This window comes from Tamandua tetradactyla, chromosome 5 (assembly GCF_023851605.1).
Source record: "Tamandua tetradactyla isolate mTamTet1 chromosome 5, mTamTet1.pri, whole genome shotgun sequence".
Classification (NCBI taxonomy): Eukaryota; Metazoa; Chordata; class Mammalia; order Pilosa; family Myrmecophagidae; genus Tamandua; species Tamandua tetradactyla.
Window position 1 is genome coordinate 166,584,082 of NC_135331.1, and position 21,238 is coordinate 166,605,319.

At 37.2% G+C, this 21,238-nt stretch overlaps 1 protein-coding gene and 2 non-coding genes across 3 annotated transcripts in view; all 3 read right to left on the bottom strand.

Annotated features, from left to right (window-relative positions):
* Positions 1 to 21,238, bottom strand: part of SNX3 (sorting nexin 3) — an 80,822-nt gene that overhangs the window by 29,116 nt on the left and 30,468 nt on the right. The gene's annotated exons all lie outside the window — the stretch shown is intronic.
* LOC143685235 (U5 spliceosomal RNA) lies at positions 6,746 to 6,862 on the bottom strand. The gene has a single exon (XR_013176484.1). It is a non-coding gene; the product is annotated as a U5 spliceosomal RNA (small nuclear RNA).
* Positions 15,190 to 15,293, bottom strand: LOC143685335 (U6 spliceosomal RNA). The gene has a single exon (XR_013176581.1). It is a non-coding gene; the product is annotated as a U6 spliceosomal RNA (small nuclear RNA).

A 21,238-nucleotide genomic window follows, 5' to 3' on the forward strand; every position in this document is an offset into this window, starting at 1 on the left:
AAAAGAAACCAGAAGTTGAGGTCCCGGAAAATTCTGGGCCTACAGAAAGGGAGACTACAGAGTATAGTGTGGATTTAACCAAATGTGGAACCAGCCAGCCATTTCAGAGAAAGTCAGGATCGGACATGGAGTTATCCAGGAAGGATTTGTGGAAACTCCTTATGTCTGATGGGCATGATCCAAGTCTACTGCATAGAAAGCCAACGAGAGTGCTGTGGGACCTGTATAAACAGAGCCGCTGCCAGTCTGGACTGAGGGGTTCAGAGAAGGGACACATTGGAGGAAAAATAACTTCAGAGGCAAAACCGTGGAGGCTGAGGTCTGAAGTCAAGAAGCCTCAGGCCAGGAGAGTGGACCCACCCAAGCCCATGGAGAGGGTGAGTTTGCCCCAAAGGCAGAGGGTGGGCCTTCCACCTCGTTGCAGTGGAAGAGTCATGCCGCCTCAGGCCTTGGAGAAGGTGAAGCACATTCCTTGGGGTTTGGGGGGAGCCTGGCTGCCACCACATGGAGGGGTTGAGCGTGTGCCCCGTAGATGGCAGAGAGCCCGGGTGCGGCCCCAATGCTTGGAGAGGGTGGAGCCAAGAGAAAGGTGGTCTCCCCAATATCCCCCAAGGTTGCATTCAGAGAGAGGCAGGCGTAGGCATTTGGAAAGGGTGGGACTGCCACTTTCTAAAGCCCTGAGGATAAATGAGTCTCAGACTTTGAAATCTAATGGACTTTGCCCTGCGGGTTTTCGAAACTGTATGGGTCTGGTGACCCCTGTGTTCCTTCCTCCCTATGGAAATGTGTCTATGTATCCTATGAATGTTCCTTCTTTGTATGTGGGCAGCAAATAACTTGTTATGAGTTTTCAAAGGTCCAGAGCAAATGGAGAGAATTTTGCCTTAGGACGGACCATGCCTGTAACTGACTGGATGAGATTTTATACTGTCTTCAATTTTGTACTTCATTTGTATTGCTATTGAAAGGTTTAAGGTTTCTGATACTGTTATGAAATTAATGTATTTTGTATATGGGATAAACATGTCTTTTTTTAGGGGCCAGAGGGTGGAATGTGCTGGTTTGAAAGGAAGTATGCCCCCTAAGAAAAGCCATGTTTTAATATAAATCCCATTTCATAAAGGTAGAATAATCCCTATTCAATACTGTATATTTGAAACTGTAATGAGATCATCTCCCTGGTTGATGTGATTTAGTCAAGAATGGTTGTTTAACTGGATTAGGGGATGACATGTCTCCACCCATTTGAGTGGGTCTTGATTGGTTTATTGGAGTCCTATAAAAGAGGAAACATTTTGGAGAATGAGAGACTCAGAGAGAGCAGAGAATGCTGCAGCACCACGATGCAGAGTCCACGAGCCAGCAACCTTTGGAGATGAAGAAGGAAAGTGCCTCCCGGGGAGCTTCATGAGATAGGAAGCCAGGAGAGAAAGCTAGCAGATGATGCTGTATTTGCCATGTGCCCTTCCAGCTGAGAGAGGAGCCCTGACCGTGTTCACCATGTGCCTTTCCAGATGAGAGAGAAACCCTGAACTTCATTGGCCTTCTTGAACCAAGGTATCTTTCCCTGGGTGCCTTTGATTGGACATATCTATAGACTTGTTTTAATTGTTTTAATTCTCGGCCTTAGAACTGTAAACTAGCAACTCATTAAATTCCCCTTGTTAAAAGCCATTCCGTTTCTGGTATATTGCATTCCAGCAGCTAGCAAACTAGAACACCGTGTTCATGGATTGGAAGACTAAATATAGTTAAGATGTCAATCCTACCTAAATTGATTTACAGATTCAATGCAATACCAATCAAAATCCCAACAACTTCTTTTTCAGAAATAGAAAAACCAATAAGCAAATTTATCTGGAAGGGCAGGGTGCCCCGAATTGCTAAAAACATCTTGAGGAAAAAAAACGAAGCTGGAGGTCTTGCACTGCCTGACTTTAAGGCATATTATGAAGCCACAGTAGTCAAAACAGCATGGTATTGGCATAAAGATAGATATATCGACCAATGGAATCGAATAGAGTGCTCAGATATAGACCCTCTCATCTATGGACATTTGATCTTTGATAAGGCAGTCAAGCCAACTCACCTGGGACAGAACAGTCTCTTCAATAAATGGTGCCTAGAGAACTGGATATCCATATGCAAAAGAATGAAAGAAGACCCATCTCTCACACCCTATACAAAAGTTAACTCAAAATGGATGAAAGATCTAAACATTAGGTCTAAGACCATAAAACAGTTAGAGGAAAATGTAGGGAGATATCTTATGAATCTTACAATTGGAGGTGGTTTTATGGACCTTAAACCTAAAGCAAGAGCACTGAAGAAGGAAATAAATAAATGGGAACTCCTCAAAATTAAACACTTTTGTGCATCAAAGAACTTCACCAAGAAAGTAGAAAGACAGCCTACACAATGGGAGACAATATTTGGAAACGACATATCAGATAAAGGTCTAGTATCCAGAATTTATAAAGAGATTGTTCAACTCAACAACAAAAAGACAGCCAACCCAATTACAAAGTGGGAAAAAGACTTGAACAGACACCTCTCAGAAGAGGAAATACAAATGGCCAAAAGGCACATGAAGAAATGCTCAATGTCCCTGGCCATTAGAGAAATGCAAATCAAAACCACAATGAGATATCATCTCACACCCACCAGAATGGCCATTATCAACAAAACAGAAAATGACAAGTGCTGGAGAGGATGTAGAGAAAGAGGCACACTAAGAAAGACATGGACAAAGAAAATCAGGAGAATATCAGATGAACACAGTGAGAATACCAACAGAAAGTTGGAAATTATGAAAAGGAGCCCAACAGTTGAAGGCCAAAGTAACAGAAGTTAAAAATTTATAGAAGCTGGTGGAAAGAAAAAATCAGTGAAATTTGAAGATAAGACAACTGAAATTATCCAGTCTGAGGAGCAGAAAGAAGAATGAAGAATAGTGATAAAAGCCTGAGGAACCTGTGGGATGGCACAAAGCATACCAATATAGGCATTATGGGAGTCCCAGAAGGCGAAGAGAGAAAAGAAGAGAGAAAATTCAAAGAAATAATTGCTGAAAATTTCCTAAATTCAATGAAAGACTTGCACATACATAAATTCAAGATATTCAACAAACTCAGAACAGAATAAATCCAAATAAACCTAGGCTGCAGCATATTATAATCAAATTTGTTGGATGCCAATAATAAAGAGAGAATTCTGAAAGCTGCAAGAAAGAAGCAGTGTGTCACATATAAGAGAGCCTCAATAAGATTAAGTCTCGATTTCCCTTTGGAGATCACAGAGACAAGAAGGCCATGGTAGACATTTTAAACTGCCAAAAGCAAAAAATTGTCAGTCAAGAATTCTATATATGACAAAACAATCTTTCAAAAATGAAGGCGGGATTAAGACATACCCAGGTAAACAAAAGCTGAGGGAGTTTGTTGCTATTAGACCAGCCCTACAATAGATGTTAAAGAGAGCTCTGCAGGTTGAAAGGAAAGGACAACAAATAAAATAAAGATCTTCTCAGCTCCGATGAGGGTAATCACATGGGCAAATATACATGCCAGTACTATTTTAGTTTTGGTTTGTAACTTCACTTCCTATTTCCTAAAAGGCAAATGCACATAATAACACAGTGAGAAATCACTGGTTTTGAACTCAATGTATAAACATGTAACATCATAAGAACTACATAAAGGGGCGGGGACAGAGGAGTACAGGAACATATTTTGTGTACACTATGGAAGCTGGTATCAGAGTAAACAAGACTGTTATACATTTAGGATGTTAAATTTAAGCTCCATAATAGCAAGAAGGAAATCATTGGACAATATGCCAACTCATAGACACAGAAATTCGAGCACAGGTTGCCAGAGGGTGGGATGCAGGGGGACTGGAAAGTTAATGCATAATGGGTATCAGGTTTCTGTTTGAGGATATGGGAAAGTTTTAGTAATGGAAGGCGATGAGAGTATAGCATCATTGTCAATCTGATTAATTCCACTGAATGGTATGCTTAGGAGTAGCTAAGACATGAAAGTTCAGGTTGAATATAAGCCACAATTAAACAAAAAAGAAAGAACTAAAGAGACAATGAAATATATGATACTGCACAGAATTTAACAGGGGAGGAAAAAGGCTCAAAAGGACATTATTAGGACATATGAAAAAAATGGAATGTACAATATTAGCTACATATCCAAGTTAAATTTCTTGAACTGCACTTAAGGTGATTACAAAGTGAATATCCTTGATCTTAGGAATTATACATGGCAGTATATATGGCAGTATAAATGCTCAAGGAGCATGATGTATACAACCTAGAAAATCAAGTGCTCAGAAAATGGATTAATAAATACAGACAGATTGCCAGACACACAGATGGATAGACAGAAGGACTGATATATGGGTAGAGACAATAATATAACAAATGAGGCAAAATGTTAAAATTGGTGGATCCAAGTATCTGGGAGTATAGGGGAATGTTGGATTTCTCTCTGTGGCGTCTGTATTATTTTTGTGACTGCCTGTAAGTTTGAAAGTATTTCAAATAAAAAAGTTTAAAAATATATATAACCATCTAAGATATGTTATATATAAGAAGTTTCATACCAGTATATATATATATACATATATATATATATATCATGATACTATTTGTATAATAAAGCACAAAATAAATCCTAGTTAATTCGTTACCACACACAATAATGTTCCTTTGGAAAACTATAAAATACATTATCTATATGATCAAAGGAAGCAGAAGCTGAGAATAGAAGAACATTCACTTCCATCAGTGAAAGAAGCTTTAAAAATCACACCTAAATATGGGACTTTATTGTTAGAAAGAGCAAAAACAGTCAACCCCCAAATCCCTATTTCATATCCTACCCTACCACACTAGTGGTTCTTAGGGCTGGTTAAGTTTCAGAATTAACCTGGGTAGCCTAAAGCAATTTTTAAAATGGAAACATACTGCACATCAACAAAAATCCACAACTACTAGAGGGTAGTGCTCAGTAAGTTTATATGCACAGTATCAACCTGGGTAGTCTTAAAAAAAGAAAAAAAAAATAACAGTGCTGAGTCATACCTTTGACCAACTAAGCTGGAATTTCTAGGGGAATGGGCCCATTAAAAAAGTTCCCCAATGATTACTACATAACAGGTTTAGAAACTATTAACATATCATATACCTAACTAATGGTGGAGTTATACAGAGAAGATGGGATTTAACAAATGAATATGATTGCTGAATCATTAAATTGATATGTCTTAGTCTCCGGTATCTTAGAGCAGCTAGAAGTAAAAACTTAAAATTGTGGAACTGTAACCCATGTCAAACTCTGAAATATATTCTACAACTAACTGTGGTGCTGTAGTACTTTGAAACTTACTGCTTTTTTGTATATATGTTACTTTTTCACAAAAAGATGAAAGAAAAAAAGTCTATTGTGCTGATAAACAATATTTATTCCTTCTAGCCTCCTATATTCTGGAGCAGCTATAAGAAAAAATCTGAGAAGATCGTATGGTAGCCCATGACAAACTCTGGGATCTCTCCTGTAACTACTTGTTGAAGAGTGCTTTGAAAAACTATTGCTTTTTTATTTCTTTGCTTTGTATGTATGTTATATTGAACAATAAAAAAGTTTTTTAAAAATCATAGAAGTGGCTGAAGCACTGTTTAGAGGAAAATTTATAGATATAAAGCCTATATTAAAAAAGAAGGAAGATCTCAAATGAATAACTTAATCTTGCAACTTAGGAAATGAACAACTGAACACAAAGTTAAGTAGAGGGAAGGAAATAAATGAAATAGAGAATAGAAAAAAACAGAGAAAGCCTTCAATACTTCAAAGAAATGGAACTTCAACTATCTTTGACATTTTTAATATCCTGTTTACAAAGCTTCTGACATATAATTACATTAATCCTTCCATGGAAGAAATCTCACAGAATTATTCAGTATAAAAGAACAAACTTCTTAATATTCTACATTAGGATAGTGGGTAAGAGGTCAGTATCTAGGTTCAAATCCTAGCAATGTCACTTAGCTGTTTTATGTTTTGGTCATGCTAACCTCTCTGTGTTTTCGCATCTATAATGTGGGGATTATAGTGTGAAAGTATATTCAATTAGAAGATTTAGAAGTTAAATGAACCTAGATGATTTATTTTCTACTACTGGAAATGACACTACAAAGGATAATTACTTAGAAATAATGTGTAATACAGGAAGGCCTGGTTCTTTGTTACTTCTATTTCATACAGTTGTTGAAAGTGATTAAATAAGGTTTATATATGCTTAAAACTGTGGGAAAAATACTTAGAACCGTATCTAGCACATAATAATTGCAGATTAAGTCTAACTTTTTATGCTATTCTTAATACTACCCCTTTCACATCTTTTTAAAACTTTTACATTTAAGCAAATAAAAACTTGAACAACACTATGATAAACTCTCCTATACTTTTATCCCAACTGTTATTATACTGTTACATTTGCTTTGTAAATGTAAACACAGTTATTTTTGGTGAACTATTTGAGAATAAGAAGCAAACATCACAATTTTTTATCCCTAAGTACTTAAGCATGCATTTCCTGAGAATGATGCTTTCTTACATAGCCACAGTATAATGAACAAAATAGAAAATGTAGCATTGATATACAGTCTATAATCAAATTTTACAAGTTGTCCCCAAAGTATCTTTTATGACTTTTTTTTCCATACAGCTTTATAAGCCCTGCATAGCACAAGGCCTCAAAAAAATGGGTATAAACTCAGAATTGTTCCTTTCCACAGAAATCTTCAGTAAAAGGCGAAAGATGTATACAATCTGAAGAGAAACCAGAGTATATCATCTTTGACGTCTTAGAAATCAGAAGCCAATCAAGACTCAAACACCGCACTTGATGTCTCTCTAGTAGCCTTTGATCTAGAACAGTCCCCTGAGTTTTTGTCATTCAAGCCATTGACATTTTTAGTGTCTAAATCAGATGTGAGATACATTCTACTTTTGGGTTTGTTTGATCAATCTCCTCATGACCAGTTCCATGTTATGCATTTTTAGCAGGAATGTGACTCAGTGACTTTGAAGCCTTCTCAGTTCATCCTATCAGGAAGCCTATGACGTTGGTTTGTGCCATTACTGGATCACTTGGTTAGGATGAAGTCAACCAGATTTCTCCAGTGTGAAGTTCCCTTTTTCTCCTCAGTATAATTAATAAGGTTTTTCTTATCTTTGCACCTACCCATCACAATAAAAGTTGGTGTCATTTAAAATCTGTTTAGCTAAATTAAAAATTTACACACATGCCAAAGTACTGAATGAATTCTGCTTCTTGGAGAACTCACAATTTTAGGTGAAGTTATTTGCCTGCCTTTAGCTATTATGGAGAGAGACTAGTTTATTCCAAGAAAGCCCCACTCTCTACCAAATAACAATGTTAATATGCAGATTTGTAAGTACATATGTTGAGAATTTGCTAATTTTAGTGAACAGGATAAGAAGAGGGTTTAAAGACCACTTGGCTAGTATGAAGTCATGGATATTTGTGCTTGCTATAGGAGAAATTCAGGGCAATTCCCAAGCATGTGTGTACCATGTCTTTTCACTTGCAAGAATATATTTTGCTAGCTCAAGGTGGGGGAGTAATTCCATAAGATACCTGGGGCATTCAGAAACCTAGGAAAGAGCAAGAGTAAACACCTGAAGAGAAGTGTTCAATATTATTTTGTTACTGTTTGTTTGTTCTAATAAAATACTAGAAACTAAAACTCCAAAGGGATGAAATGTTAGAAGAGATGTCTGTATACCTGATACTATTAAACTGCTATTTATATAGAAAAGAAACCTACCATTTCTACAAAGTGCTACTAATTATGCAGGGTAAGACCATCAGGAATCCAAATAGGCATTAAATACTAAAGAACAGATTTTTGAAACCTTGGGATGGAGCACTAAAACAAATGCTCCCTTCAAGTCTGAACACAGGAAATTGTCATTGTGTTGGCTTCCAAAAAGGTAGGTCTGACCTGTAATAGGCTGACCCATTAAAGTCAGCAGCTCACAGATAGCCTATATGTAACCTGATTTCACTTACGGCCAAGCAGAAAATCAAGCCTCAAGATGCGATCACCTGAATATAGCTTAACAATAGATATTAGAAAAATGTTTACTAGGTGTTTCTAGTATTTCTTCAGATAGTGTCACGTGTACACTTGAAAAAAAGAGACTGGCAACAACATCAAAAGTATACTCAATAGGCCATACTCTATTCAATCAGTCCTAAGAGATGTAAATGGATGCCCCACTACAGTTCTCATTAAAAGGTTGCATTTCTCCAAATATCTGAATCTAGAGATAAAGGATAAGCTGAGAAGTGCTTAAGCTATTACTTCACCCTTTAATACTTTTGATACTTGTTTTATCCAATCTTGAACAGCATGAATAACTGGAGATATGGTTTATAACCTAGATGAACTCTAAATATGGCTGGGGAGAAGTCATTTAAGTGAAGAATAAGCTTTTAGTCTGGAGAACCTTTGAAATGTAGATTGTCACTAAACAGAGTAGTTTAGTTTCTTTCTTACATTTTTTTCTTCAGTCTTCCAGTGATACAGTTCCCAGTTTAGTTTTTTTAAAGAAGTATCCTTTATGGTATCATTTCTAAAACAGTAAAGAAAAATTATCTAGACAGGTTTAACACATAAAACAAGTAATTTCATATATCTTTCCTACTTTGTCTATATTCTTCATTTGTGAATTAGCAATAATACCCATTTGTAATCCTTTATGAAGTTATACATTTTTTTCAATAAGCAACTTAAGTGGAGTTTTGCAGCAAAATTCTGTAGAGTAAAATTGTTAAATTCTTAACAATTTATGAACATTTCCATAATCCTATAGGCTTATGCTGAAAGAAAACTACTTATTAATAGCATGAGACCTTTCTGGACAATTTTTAAAGTTTAAAACTATTTTCTGTGTTTTCCCAATTTGCCTCATTGTAGTTTTAGACAAACGCATGCATACATAGCCCCAAATGCCACCACGTAGTCTCATTCAACTGGGCTGGGGTGGAATATGGACATTGGTATTTTTAGGCAATTCTAAGGTACAATTAGGGTTGATAATCAGCACCTTAGATCTGATAAATATGAAACAGGGTAAGGGTTCAGGAATCTGTATAATTACCAATTGATTCTGGAGTAGGTGGAATAGATATGGACAATAATATTTTACCTCCTTAAGGATAGTGATGTTGAAACTAATGCTATAAGAAGACTGAACTGGGAATGGGATGCAAAATCTTTGTAAGTAAAACTATGACACAGAAGTTAGCAAAAGAATTAGTTAAAAAGACCTATTTAAATGCAGGGTGTTGAAAATACATGGTAATTAATATTTTAAAACTTTAACATATGTGTGAGACAAGCAAAAAATGTTTATTTGGTACAAAATTTACATTTGACTAGTACATTTCCTGATAAAATTTATGTGGATAGCTTAATCGAACACTATGGTACATGGAATCTTGCGTAGGGCATGAGATTTTGTAGGTTTGTCCAGAGTGATGTCCAGATAAATTCTAGAGTGACTCGAACAGTGAATAGGGAAGAATTTACAGAGTCCCCTAGGGGGAATGGTGAGAAAGGGGGAAAATTCAACTTCCCCAAGTGGAGAATTCTCGATATTCTCACAGGCAGGGGGACAGCCAAAGCAATAGGCCAAGCCTCCAATCTTGGGGTTTGTTCATATGAAACTTAATCCCACAAAGGACAGGCTAAGCCTACTTAAAATTAGGCCCAAGAGTCACCCCAAGAGAACCTCTTCTGTTGTTCAGATGTGGCCTCTGTCTCTTGGCCGACACAGCAAGCAAACTCACCGCCCTCCCCCTCTCTATGTGGGACATGACTCCGAGGGGTGTGGACCTTCCTGGCAACGTGGGACAGAAATCCTAGAATGAGCTGGAAATCAGCATCAAGGGATTGAGAAAATCTTCTCGATCAAAAGGAAGAAGAGCAAAATGAGACAAAATAAAGTGTCAGTGGCGGAGAGATTCCAAATAGAGTCGGGAGGTTATTCTGGAGGTTATTCTTATGCATTAAATAGATATCACCTTGTTAGTCAAGTTGTAATGGAGAGGTTGGAGGAGGGAACTGCCTGAAAATGTGGAGCTGTGCTCTGGTGGCCATGTTTCCCATGATGAAACGGCTGTCGCAGTTTGACGATGTGGTGTGAGAGCCTTGTGTCTGATGCTCCTTTTGTCTATTTTATTGATGGACAAGTAAAACATATGATTAAAAATAAATAAAGAATGGGGGAACAAATGTTAAAATAAATTTAGTAGATTGAAATGCTGGTGATAGGTTAAGGGGAGGCATAAGGGGTATGGTATGTATGAATTTTTTTCTGTTTTCTTTTTATTGCTTTTTCTGAATTGATGCAGATGTCCTAAGAAATGATCATGATGATGAATATATAACTATGTGACGATAGTGTGAGTTATTGATTATATAACAAGAACAGAATGATCATATAAGAATGTTTGTGTCTGTATGTGGTTATGTATCATAAATAAAAAATAAATTAATTTAAAAAAAAAGCAGCTCTATTTAGTAAGTACAATTCAAACTTGTACATATGCAATATCAGGTACCTCTGGACTACAGGGATCTCAAGAGACATCCTTCTGAACGTATTATGTTTACAGCATGAATTCAGAGGGTTAAAAAAAGTAGAGAACTCTTTAAAAAAAGTTAATACATGTAGCAGTTACAACCACAATTCATCATAGACTTTTAATGTTTAGATGAAAGGGTAGAAAACAGTACTAGGGGAATCAAAGTAGAAATGAAATAAAATATATACACATGTATACTTTAGGTTGGGTGTGTGCCTAGTGGGCTCCTAAAAGGTATCCTTATAGTTAAAAAGAAATTAGAATAATACATGTTCATTAGTAGTCATTTCATTTTTATATGTATCACTTTGGATTTTTCTACATACAAATCTTTTTTTTATTAAATAGACTTATTAGCCTCTCACTTGATATTATTTACATGATTATATAAAGACATTTACTAGATGAGAGATAATCTAGTATAATAGTTAAGTACACAGGTTTTGGAACGAGACAATCTGATTTTAATTTCAGTTCCTGCAATAATTAGCCCTGACCCAGGACAAAATGCTACAGATATGAATTAGACAATGATTCCCTGCCTGCCCAGGGAATTTACATTTTACAACTTACAGAAAATTAAGGATAAACCCTTAAAAGAGAAATTACTGGACCAAAGGCTATAAATGTTAAGGCTTCAAACTGTCCTGCAGAGAGGCTAGTTTGCTGTAGATTGAGGAAGAAAATAAATGCTTTATCCTATTACTTTAGTGATCTACAATAAACCTTGCTTCTCAATATTTAAACATCTTTCAGCATTTCCTTCCACTTTGATTTGGCCATGTGACTGTCTTGATGAATGGTATATTAGCAAACTTGTTCGGGCATGTTCTCTTGGAACATTTCTTCATAAAAGGCATTCTTGAAACCTAGCCACCATTCTGTAAGAAGTCAAGATACCCTCATGGAGGAGAACTAGGACTTGATCAACAGTCCCAGCTAGCTCGCAGATGGCAGCCAGCACCATTTTGCCAGCCATGTGACTGAACCACCCTGGAAATAAATTTTCCAACCCCAATCAATATACCCCAGCATATGCCAGGTAGAACAGACATAAGTCGTCCCTTGTAAGACCTGACCAAACTGGAGTATTGTGATAAAATAAGTGTTTGTCGTTTTAAGCAGCCAGCTTTTAAGGCAGTTTGTTATACAGCAATAGATAACTGAATTGATAACCTGACTATGGTAGAATCATGCTAAAGAAGCAAACATATTCTGAGAGGACAGTATTTCATATACAGTAACTTGGTTTCTCAAGTGTATAGCCTTGTGGTTTATTTTTAACTCTTTATTGTACTTTTTGCTTCCTTATTAACTCTTGACTATGTCCTGAGAAGCTGAGGTCCCCAGATATTCCAAAATAGTTAATTCAGTCTAGATTTCCAGCAAGAAAAGAAGTATATTCCTCCATTACACAAGAACCGGATAAAATGGTAAACTGAAAGTTTTCTACTCTAAACAAAGGCAAGGTTTTCAAAATAAAAGCTGTAATTTAAGACTGAGTTGCTTTCTCTACAGTGAATAACTTGATAAATCTCGAACTAGGAACAGATAGTATGAAGTAGTTTGCCACCTATATTATAAAAGAATGAAACTGAAGTGTTTCTTCAAAGCATGAAATGTTACCTGAAAAACTATAAAAATATAGAAAAGGATGTTTAATGAGTCTAATTCTCTAAGACATGAGACATATTAATAGACTCCTTTCTCTTCTAGTCAGAGTGATTAGCTATAATAAGAGCAACCAGACAATGACATTAAACACTATACACAAGCATGTTTTAAATCTGCAGATTGACAGCATTGCCATTATAATACTTTATTCTTTTCATAAAGTCCCACAAAGAGTGATTATTGTTTTAATAGCCCAACAGTACTCAAATCACTAACATAAAAATCTTCATTTTATTTGAAACACTGGAAATGGAAAGTAACTTAGTCTAAGAATCCTCATAATAAATCATGTCTTTAAAGAGAACAGGCCACTAGAGGAGGTTACCATCAAGGTTCCACTATAAATAATTAGATTGGCACAATTTAAAATATTTTCTGGCCTGCATACACTCTTTAACTGTTAGGTGTAATCAGTGTTTGAGGTGGGACACCAGAGAAGGATTATGGTTGTTTTCCTCCTGATTTAAGTTTATTTCTGTGAACTCTGTCTAGCCTCTTTTCTCCCCATATTTCCTATTCATTGTCTTCTTGCCTGAGTTGAAAAGTTTGTGAGAAAAGGAAATCATTCCAGATCCTTCACTTATACCCCCATATTGTACATGGAAGTATGATAAATAAGGTATTTTAAATCATGCCAGTTATAAATATTAATTATGAAGCCTCATGACCCATTAGAACTGCTAAGTCACTCAGAAAGTTAACAAGGATACAATATAAAAGGCATTCGTCGAAAATCCACAAAGAACACTGCAGTGTGAAAAATACTAAATAGATAAAAGACATGGTCCCTGCCTTAGTAGACTATTAGAAGATACCAAAGCAGAATAAGTGCCACAATACAGACAAAGTCAGGGTAAGGAGAAAAAAAGTGAAGGACACAGGAATACTGTGTGGGAAGTTTCTATAACATAGTATACAATTCTGGGAGTACAATACTGTGATAATGACAACCTTTTAGGCTCAGTAAAGGCTTTAAAGCTGACAGAAATTTTTCTAAATGTTTTTTTAAATAAACCATTATGTGTGAAAAGGTCCAAGTTGGATGTTCATCTTTGGAGAAGGAATGTTTATCCATGCATCTAAAAAAATTCCAGGTGGGAAAAAAAAATTCCAAGAGATAGTCATTAGGGTTGTATTTTAGACACTTAAGGTTCAAACAACTGTTATCTCGCTTTTTGTGGTGGAAGTTCTACCACAAATGCAAAATGCAAGCAAATTTATATAAGTATAATACAATATTTGCTTTGTGCCATGACTGTAGACTTACTATTTACTAATAGGAGCTAATCCCGAATTTGTGAAAATATTTGTTATTACAGAAAACAGCAAGGAATGGATAAATTAGTCATGGCGACCTGTGTTCAAGACCTCCTCTAGAAATGATTAACAGTTTGACCATATTAAGTTACTTACCTTCTCTAAATCTAAGTTTTATCATCTTAAAATAAAGAAATAGGGCCACGGTGGCTCAGCAGGCAAGAATGCTTGCCTGCCATGCCGGAGGACCCGGGTTTGATTCCCAGTGCCTGCCCATGTAAAAAAAAAAAAAAAAAAGAAGAGATAGGGCAGGCAACGGTGTCTCAGTGGCAGAGTTCTCGCCTGCCATGCCGGAGACCCAGGTTGGATTCCCGGTGCCTGCCCATGTAAAAAACAAAAAATGAAGAGATACTGCCCTAACCTAATTAAATCATAAGTATTCCTTCAATATATTATCATTTGCATACTTAGTAGGGCAAATACTATGTCATATATGGCACACATATGGTTATAGTATTTGACTCAAAAGAGATGTTAAATAAATTTAAGTTTTTGCCTTTTATCTCCCATTCCCTGGAATACAAAGAGGCTGACAGAAGTCTAGAAACTTAAATATTAGTGGGGAATATTTTTTAAAAAGAAAAGGAGAGCAAGTGAGAGAAGAAAACGAACCTGGAAGGGAAGGAAGCTTAAAAACTCAAAAGAGCATTTAATGAATATCTCAACCACTACTATGTGCAAGGGACTAAGTAATACTTGGTTAACAGGCTTTTAAAAACATTTAAACAGGGGCGGGCCGCGGTGGCTCAGCGGGCAAAGTGCTTGCCTGCTATGCCGGAGGACCTCGGTTCGATTCCCGGCCCCAGCCCATGTAACAAAAACGGAGAAACAGAATACAATAAAACAAGAAAATGTTTAAAGATGTTTCCCTTTCTTCCTTCCTTCCTTCCTTCTCTCTGTCTTTCCTTTAAAAAAAAAAAAAAAAAAAAAAAAAAAAAAAAAAAAAAAAACATTTAAACATAGCAAAAAATGTGCTTCTGAACACTCATAAATCAACATCAAAAGCATTAAAACATGAATAGGATCTTTTTTAAAATACAGAAACTAAAAGAAAGACAAAATTAAAAGATAAAGGTAGGACTGATAGAATGGTGGAGTGAGGAACTTGGCAAAGGTTGCCTTGAAAAAATAATGATAAAACTGGACAAAAATGTCAAAAACAACTGTAATCAAGAAATTAAGAATTAAATAATAGAATGACCAATCATTACAGAGATGTGTTTTTCTTACTTACTAGTATATTGTAGAATAACCTAAAGGAAATACCTGAAATTACTGAAACCCACTGAATTCTAACCCAATGCCTTGATCTTTGATAATGATTTTATAACTATACAACCTTCATCTTTTTTTTCAGATAAAATATTATGTTTATTTAAAACTTAATCCCCATCTTTAGTATGCAAAATACAAACTCCACAGAATGCTTTTTTTTTTTTACTTTGTAGTTTACAAATATACAAAATAGAAGTTTGCTTAAATTTATATTACATATTTATTAAAGCAAAAAATACGGAACACTTCACGAGTTTGCGTGTCATCCTTGCGCAGGGGCCATGCTTATCTTCTCTGTAGTATCTCAATTTTAGTAGTGCTGCAGAAGTAAGCACTATAACCTTTATCTTGTCCTTGTTAAAAACCTCCTGACTGATTCCCCTTTTCCCCCTTATCCTGTTTTACAACTTAGAGTCTTATGATCACAAAAACAACCCCTTAATGTTTATTAATGAAGGAACTTGAGTCAGCCCAGAACTAACTGCTGACAGTTTTATACCAGTTATTTTAATGGTTTATTTTTGCTTTAATCTAGTTTAGTTCCACCCCTTTACATGGTATGATAGTTGTTTATACCTGTTATTGTAATCTATGCTTTAGCTTAGCTCCACTCCTTTACATTTTGTAAGTCACAATTGTTTGTACTTGTTATTGTAATGGTAACAACTCCACCTCATCTTGTTTGAATCCATTAAAACCGTAAACTCCTTAGACTTCAGGAGACAGATTTTAGGCCCATAGGTCATCTGTTCTCCTTGCATGGCATAGCAGTAAACTCTTTCTGCCTTCGAAACCCCATCATAGATTAGCTGTTGTGTGCACTGTGCAGAATCACAAAATGGTATCACAACCATTTGGGACTCTGGAAATTGGCTGAAGGTATATAACAAATGGGAAAAACTACTGAATTTCAGGTAAGTACAGTGGAAGTAGAAGTCTGTGGTGTTTTAGCCTAGGGCTGCTTTCCCAACCCCCAACCGCCTACTACCCACCAGCTTTATCTACCAAGGTGAGGCAAACTGTGACAACCAGCACCACAGCTGCTAGAGGGGAATGACTGATTAGAAGCAGAATGCAGAAAAGTCCCTTATCCAGGTCACTATTAAAAACAATAGGGATATACTGATCTTGGTGGCAAACAAGCAGGGAAGGCCAATATCACAGCAGCCCAAGGCAACAATCCAGTAGACCTACCAGAAATGTATAGCAGGGAGAGCCAGACAATGAGATGGTCATGGTTGGCTTGGATGAGCTCCCGCTTCACCCTGGTGGTTACAGGTTGTGTACTTGCAGAAGGCTATGCACAAACTGAGGAAAGACTAGAGCAAACCCTAGTTATATCTATACATTCCTGACTGCATGTGGCCTTATGCAGAAGAGGCATGAGACGATCCAGCACAAAGTAAAAAAAAAGCCTGCCGCAGGCTTGTAAACTAAACTTTGAAGGCACTTTCCAATTTATACACTGATCTACTGGCAAAGGGTAGAAAAGCCTTACTAGTTCAAGGTGTACATATACAATCTCTGACTAGTACTCACTGGCTGACCACTAAGCTATGCTGAGGTAGGGGCAACCCCTAGGAAGGTAGGCTTAAAATACAAAGAAAAGAAAAAACATGATCTGAAATATCAGCAGTTATACACTGCAGGGGAGACAGACTCTAGAGACTTAGTACAGGCAAGTCCCTAAAAAAATAAATAGTAACAACAACCTATCCCCTGGACTGGACTGGGAGTGGGGTGGGATATGATCTTTACTCAGAGTTGCTACAGTACTAATCTAAAATGTTCAGTTTAATAAAAAAGGATGAGACATGCAAAGAAACAGGGAAGTGACCCGTACACAGAAAAAAAATGTCAATAGAAACCATTCCTGAAGAGACCAGCTGTTGGAATTAGCAGACAAAGATTTCAAAGCAGATATTATAAATATGTTCAAGAAACAAAAGGAAACCATGCTTAAAGAATTAAAGGAAAGTATGATGACAATGGCTCAAGAAGACCCACCCTGCATGAGGCGAGTCAAACCTTAACTGAAGGAACATTGTCAAAAGGTCCTAATTACAACGGGCCCACACCCATAGGAATGGATTAAATTTAGGAACATGTTTTTCTGAGGTACATACAGCTTCAAACCACCACAACACCTTAATTAAAATGTGACACAGATACAAAGTGAGTATATGTTGTTGGAAAAAGTGCTCATAGATTTGCTCAACACTGGGTTGCCAGAAACTTTCAACTTGTAAAAAATACAGTATCTGCGAAGTGTATAAAGTGATACACAATAAAGCAAGGTATGCCTGTACAAAAATAACTCAAAACAGATCAATGACCTTATCATAAGGACAAAAAATATACAACTCCTACATAAAAATGCAAGGAAGCATCTTCAAGACCCTGTATTAGGCAATGGATTCTTGGACATTATGCCAAAAGCACAAACAATAACAGGAAAAAATAGATAATTGGGACTCCATCAAAATTAAAAATTTTTGTGCATCAAAGGACTTCAGCATGAAAGTAAAAAGACAACCTACAAAATGGGAGAAAATATTTGGAAACCATATATCTGAAAAGGGTTTAATATCCAGAATATATAAAATACTCCTATAACTCAACAACAAAAAGACAACCCAATTTTAAAAAATGGGCAAAGGGCCTGAACAGACATTTGTCCAAAGAAGATGGCCAAGAAGCACTGAAAAGATGCTGATAATCAGTTAACATGGAAATGCAAATCAAAATCATGGGATACCATTTCACACCCACTAGAACGGCTATTATCAAAAAGTAATAAAATAAGTGCTAGAGAGGATGTGGAGAAATAGAAGCACTCATTCATTATTGGTGGAAATTTTAAAAGGTGGAACCGCTGTGGAATACAGTTTGGTGGATCCTCAGAAAGTTAAGTACAGAATTACCATATGATCCAGCAATCCATTTCTAGGTATATACCCCAAAACACTGAAAGTGGGACTCAAACAGATATTTGCACAATGATGTTCACAGCAGCATTATTTACGATTGCTAAAAAATGGAAGCAACCCAAGTATTTGCCAATGGATAAATGGATAAACAAAGTGTGTATATACATAAAATGCAGCTGTAAAAAGGAATAAAGTTCTGATTCATGATACAACATGGATGAAGACTGAAGATACCATGTGGAGTGAAATAAGCTATACACAAAAGGACTAATATTGAATGCTCTCATTTACATGAAATAAGAATAATATACAAATTCACATAGTCAGAGACTAGAATACAGATCATCAGGGCCCAGGTGGGGGTGGGGAATCAGGAATTAGTGTTTAACTGATATGGAGTTTCTGTTTGGGGTTATGGAAGTGTTTTGGCAATGGGTAACAGTGATGGAGGTACAACTTTGAGTATGTAATCAACACCACCGAATATCTGAAGATGGATAAAATGGAAATCTTTAGGTTGAATGTAAGTTATCAGGAAAAAAACCAAGCATACAGAATTGTACAACATCAAGTGAACTCTTATGCAAACTATAGGCTCCAGTTAATAGTATGTTAATAATAATGTTGCATCAATTCTAAAAGTACCACACTAATGCAAAATGCAAAACAACAGGACAAACTGCAGGTGTTAAATGGGAAATATTTGGGAACTCTGTACTTTCTGCATGATTTTTCTGTATACCTACAACTCTTCTGCCACAAACCTCTACCCCTACATAAAACTGAAGTCTGCCTTCTGTCGTTTTTCTACCATCACTGGGTAAAGAAAGGTGACCCCAAAGAGGTCCAAAAGCTCAGATCAAAAGTGAAGCTTTACCAATATGATAAACACAACTGGAAAATGAGACAGGTCAGGTCTTCTGTTGGGGTAGGAAAGGCAGCCCTATACAGACACTAATGGAAAATGAGGAAAACAAACATAATATCAGGACAAGTGTGGGAATTTGTCCTGATAATCCTATAATAAATATTATCCTATAATAAATAATAGCAACCATGAATCTTGGCATAGAACACAGAATTTCTAGCAATCCTGATATCAAAAACTGAAAAGATATCTCTGAAACTACATGATACTAACTTACAAGGAACTGTTTTCTTGGAATAGTCAGGTGAAACTAGAACAAAGACTAAGCAGAACAACAAGTTATTAAAACATGCCTAAGAAAGTGCTGCAACAATTTAAACCATCTTGCTCAACAAGCAAGAATTTAAATTAGGAAGCTATCAAAATGGAAGTTCTCTAGGTGTTCTAGTTTGCTAGCTGCTGGAATGCAATATACCAGAAACAGAATGGCTTTTAAAAAGGGGAAATTGGGGACTTCCTGGAAGATGGCGGCTTAGTAAGACGCGCGGATCTTAGTTTCTTCTCCAGGACACCTACTAGGGGAGTAGAAACGATACAGAAAGCGCCCAAAGCCACAACAGAGATAAAAAAGACAGCGTACCCCATCCTGGAACGGCTGGCTGGCTGAGAGAAGCAGCTCGGGTGAGATCGCCGAGGCGCGCGGGCCTTACCGGGCGGGGTGGCAAGCGGCCGGAGTTACTCCCTTCCCCCTTCCCGGGCCGGCTGGGAGAATTGGAGAGGCGGTCCCCTGAAACAAAGACGGCTGGCGCCCACACCACGCGCAGCCCCCGGACCAACTGAGAGAATTGGATCGGAAACCCCCAGGCCGCGGAGAACGGTGACGGGTGGGGGAGGCCCCTTCCAAACCCGTGACTCCCGGGGAACGTGCACTCTCTCGGGCGGGCCGCTGCCGCTGGCGCCCTCCCGCCACGCTTGTTGCCCAGGGCCGACTAGGAAATTCGGACAGGCTCTTTCCCTGGCTGCGGCGACCAGCAACCCTCCCTGCGTTCGGACCCCGGGCCGGCTCAAGCCGTTTCGGCTAGCGAACCCCCAGGACGGCGAGAGTTTTCCAAAGTTTAAGGTCCCACAGCACCTTTTACTGGTGGGACCCGCAGACAAACGGGTGCCACGAGCGCCACCTACTGGGCAGGATAAGAAAAACAGAACCCAGAGATTTCACAGAAAAATATTACAACCTTGCTGGGTCCAACACCAAGAGAAATCTGAATAAATGCCCAGACGCCAGCAGCAGAAGATAACTGTCCACGCTCAAAAGATTGAGAATATGGCTCAGTCAAAGGAACAAACCAATAGCTCAAATGAGACACAAGAGCTGAGACAACTAATCCTGAATATACTAACAGAAATGGAAAACCTCTTCAAAAATGAAATCGATAAATTGAGGGAGGACATGAAGAGGACATGGGCTGAACATAAAGAAGAAATAGAAAAACTGAAAAAACAAATCGCAGAACTTATGGAAGTGAAGGATAAAGTAGCAAACATAGAAAAAATAATGGATAGTTACAATGATAGATTTAAAGAGACAGAAGATAGAATTAGTGATTTGGAGGATGGAACATCTGAATTCCAAAAAGAAACAGAAACTATAGGGAAAAGAATGGAGAAATTTGAACAGGGTATCAGGGAACTCAAGGACAATATGAACCGCACAAATATACGTGTTGTGGGTGTCCCAGAAGGAGAAGAGAAGGGAAAAGGAGGAGAAAAACTAATGGAAGAAATTTTCACTGAAAATTTCCCAACTCTTATGAAAGACCTAAAATTACAGATCCAAGAAGTGCAGCGCACCCCAAAGAGATTAGACCCAAATAGGCGTTCTCCAAGACACTTACTAGTTAGAATGTCAGAGGTCAAAGAGAAAGAGAAGATCTTGAAAGCAGCAAGAGAAAAACAATCCATTACATACAAGGGAAACCCAATAAGACTTTGTGTAGATTTCTCAGCAGAAACCATGGAAGCTAGAAGACAGTGGGATGATATATTTAAAATACTAAAAGAGAAAAACTGCCAACCAAGACTCCTATATCCAGCAAAATTATCCTTCAAAAATGAGGGAAAAATTAAAACATTCTCAGACAAAAAGTCACTGAAAGAATTTGTGACCAAGAGACCAGCTCTGCAAGAAATACTAAAGGGAGCACTAGAGTCAGATACAAAAAGACAGAAGAGAGAGATATGGAAAAGAGTGTAGAAAGAAGGAAAATCAGATATGATATATATAATACAAAAGGCAAAATGTTAGAGGAAAATATTATCCAAACAGTAATAACACTAAATGTCAATGGACTGAATTCCCCAATCAAAAGACATAGATTGGCAGAATGGATTAAAAAACAGGATCCTTCGATATGCTGTCTACAGGAAACACATCTTAGACCCAAAGATAAACATAGGTTGAAAGTGAAAGGTTGGGAAAAGA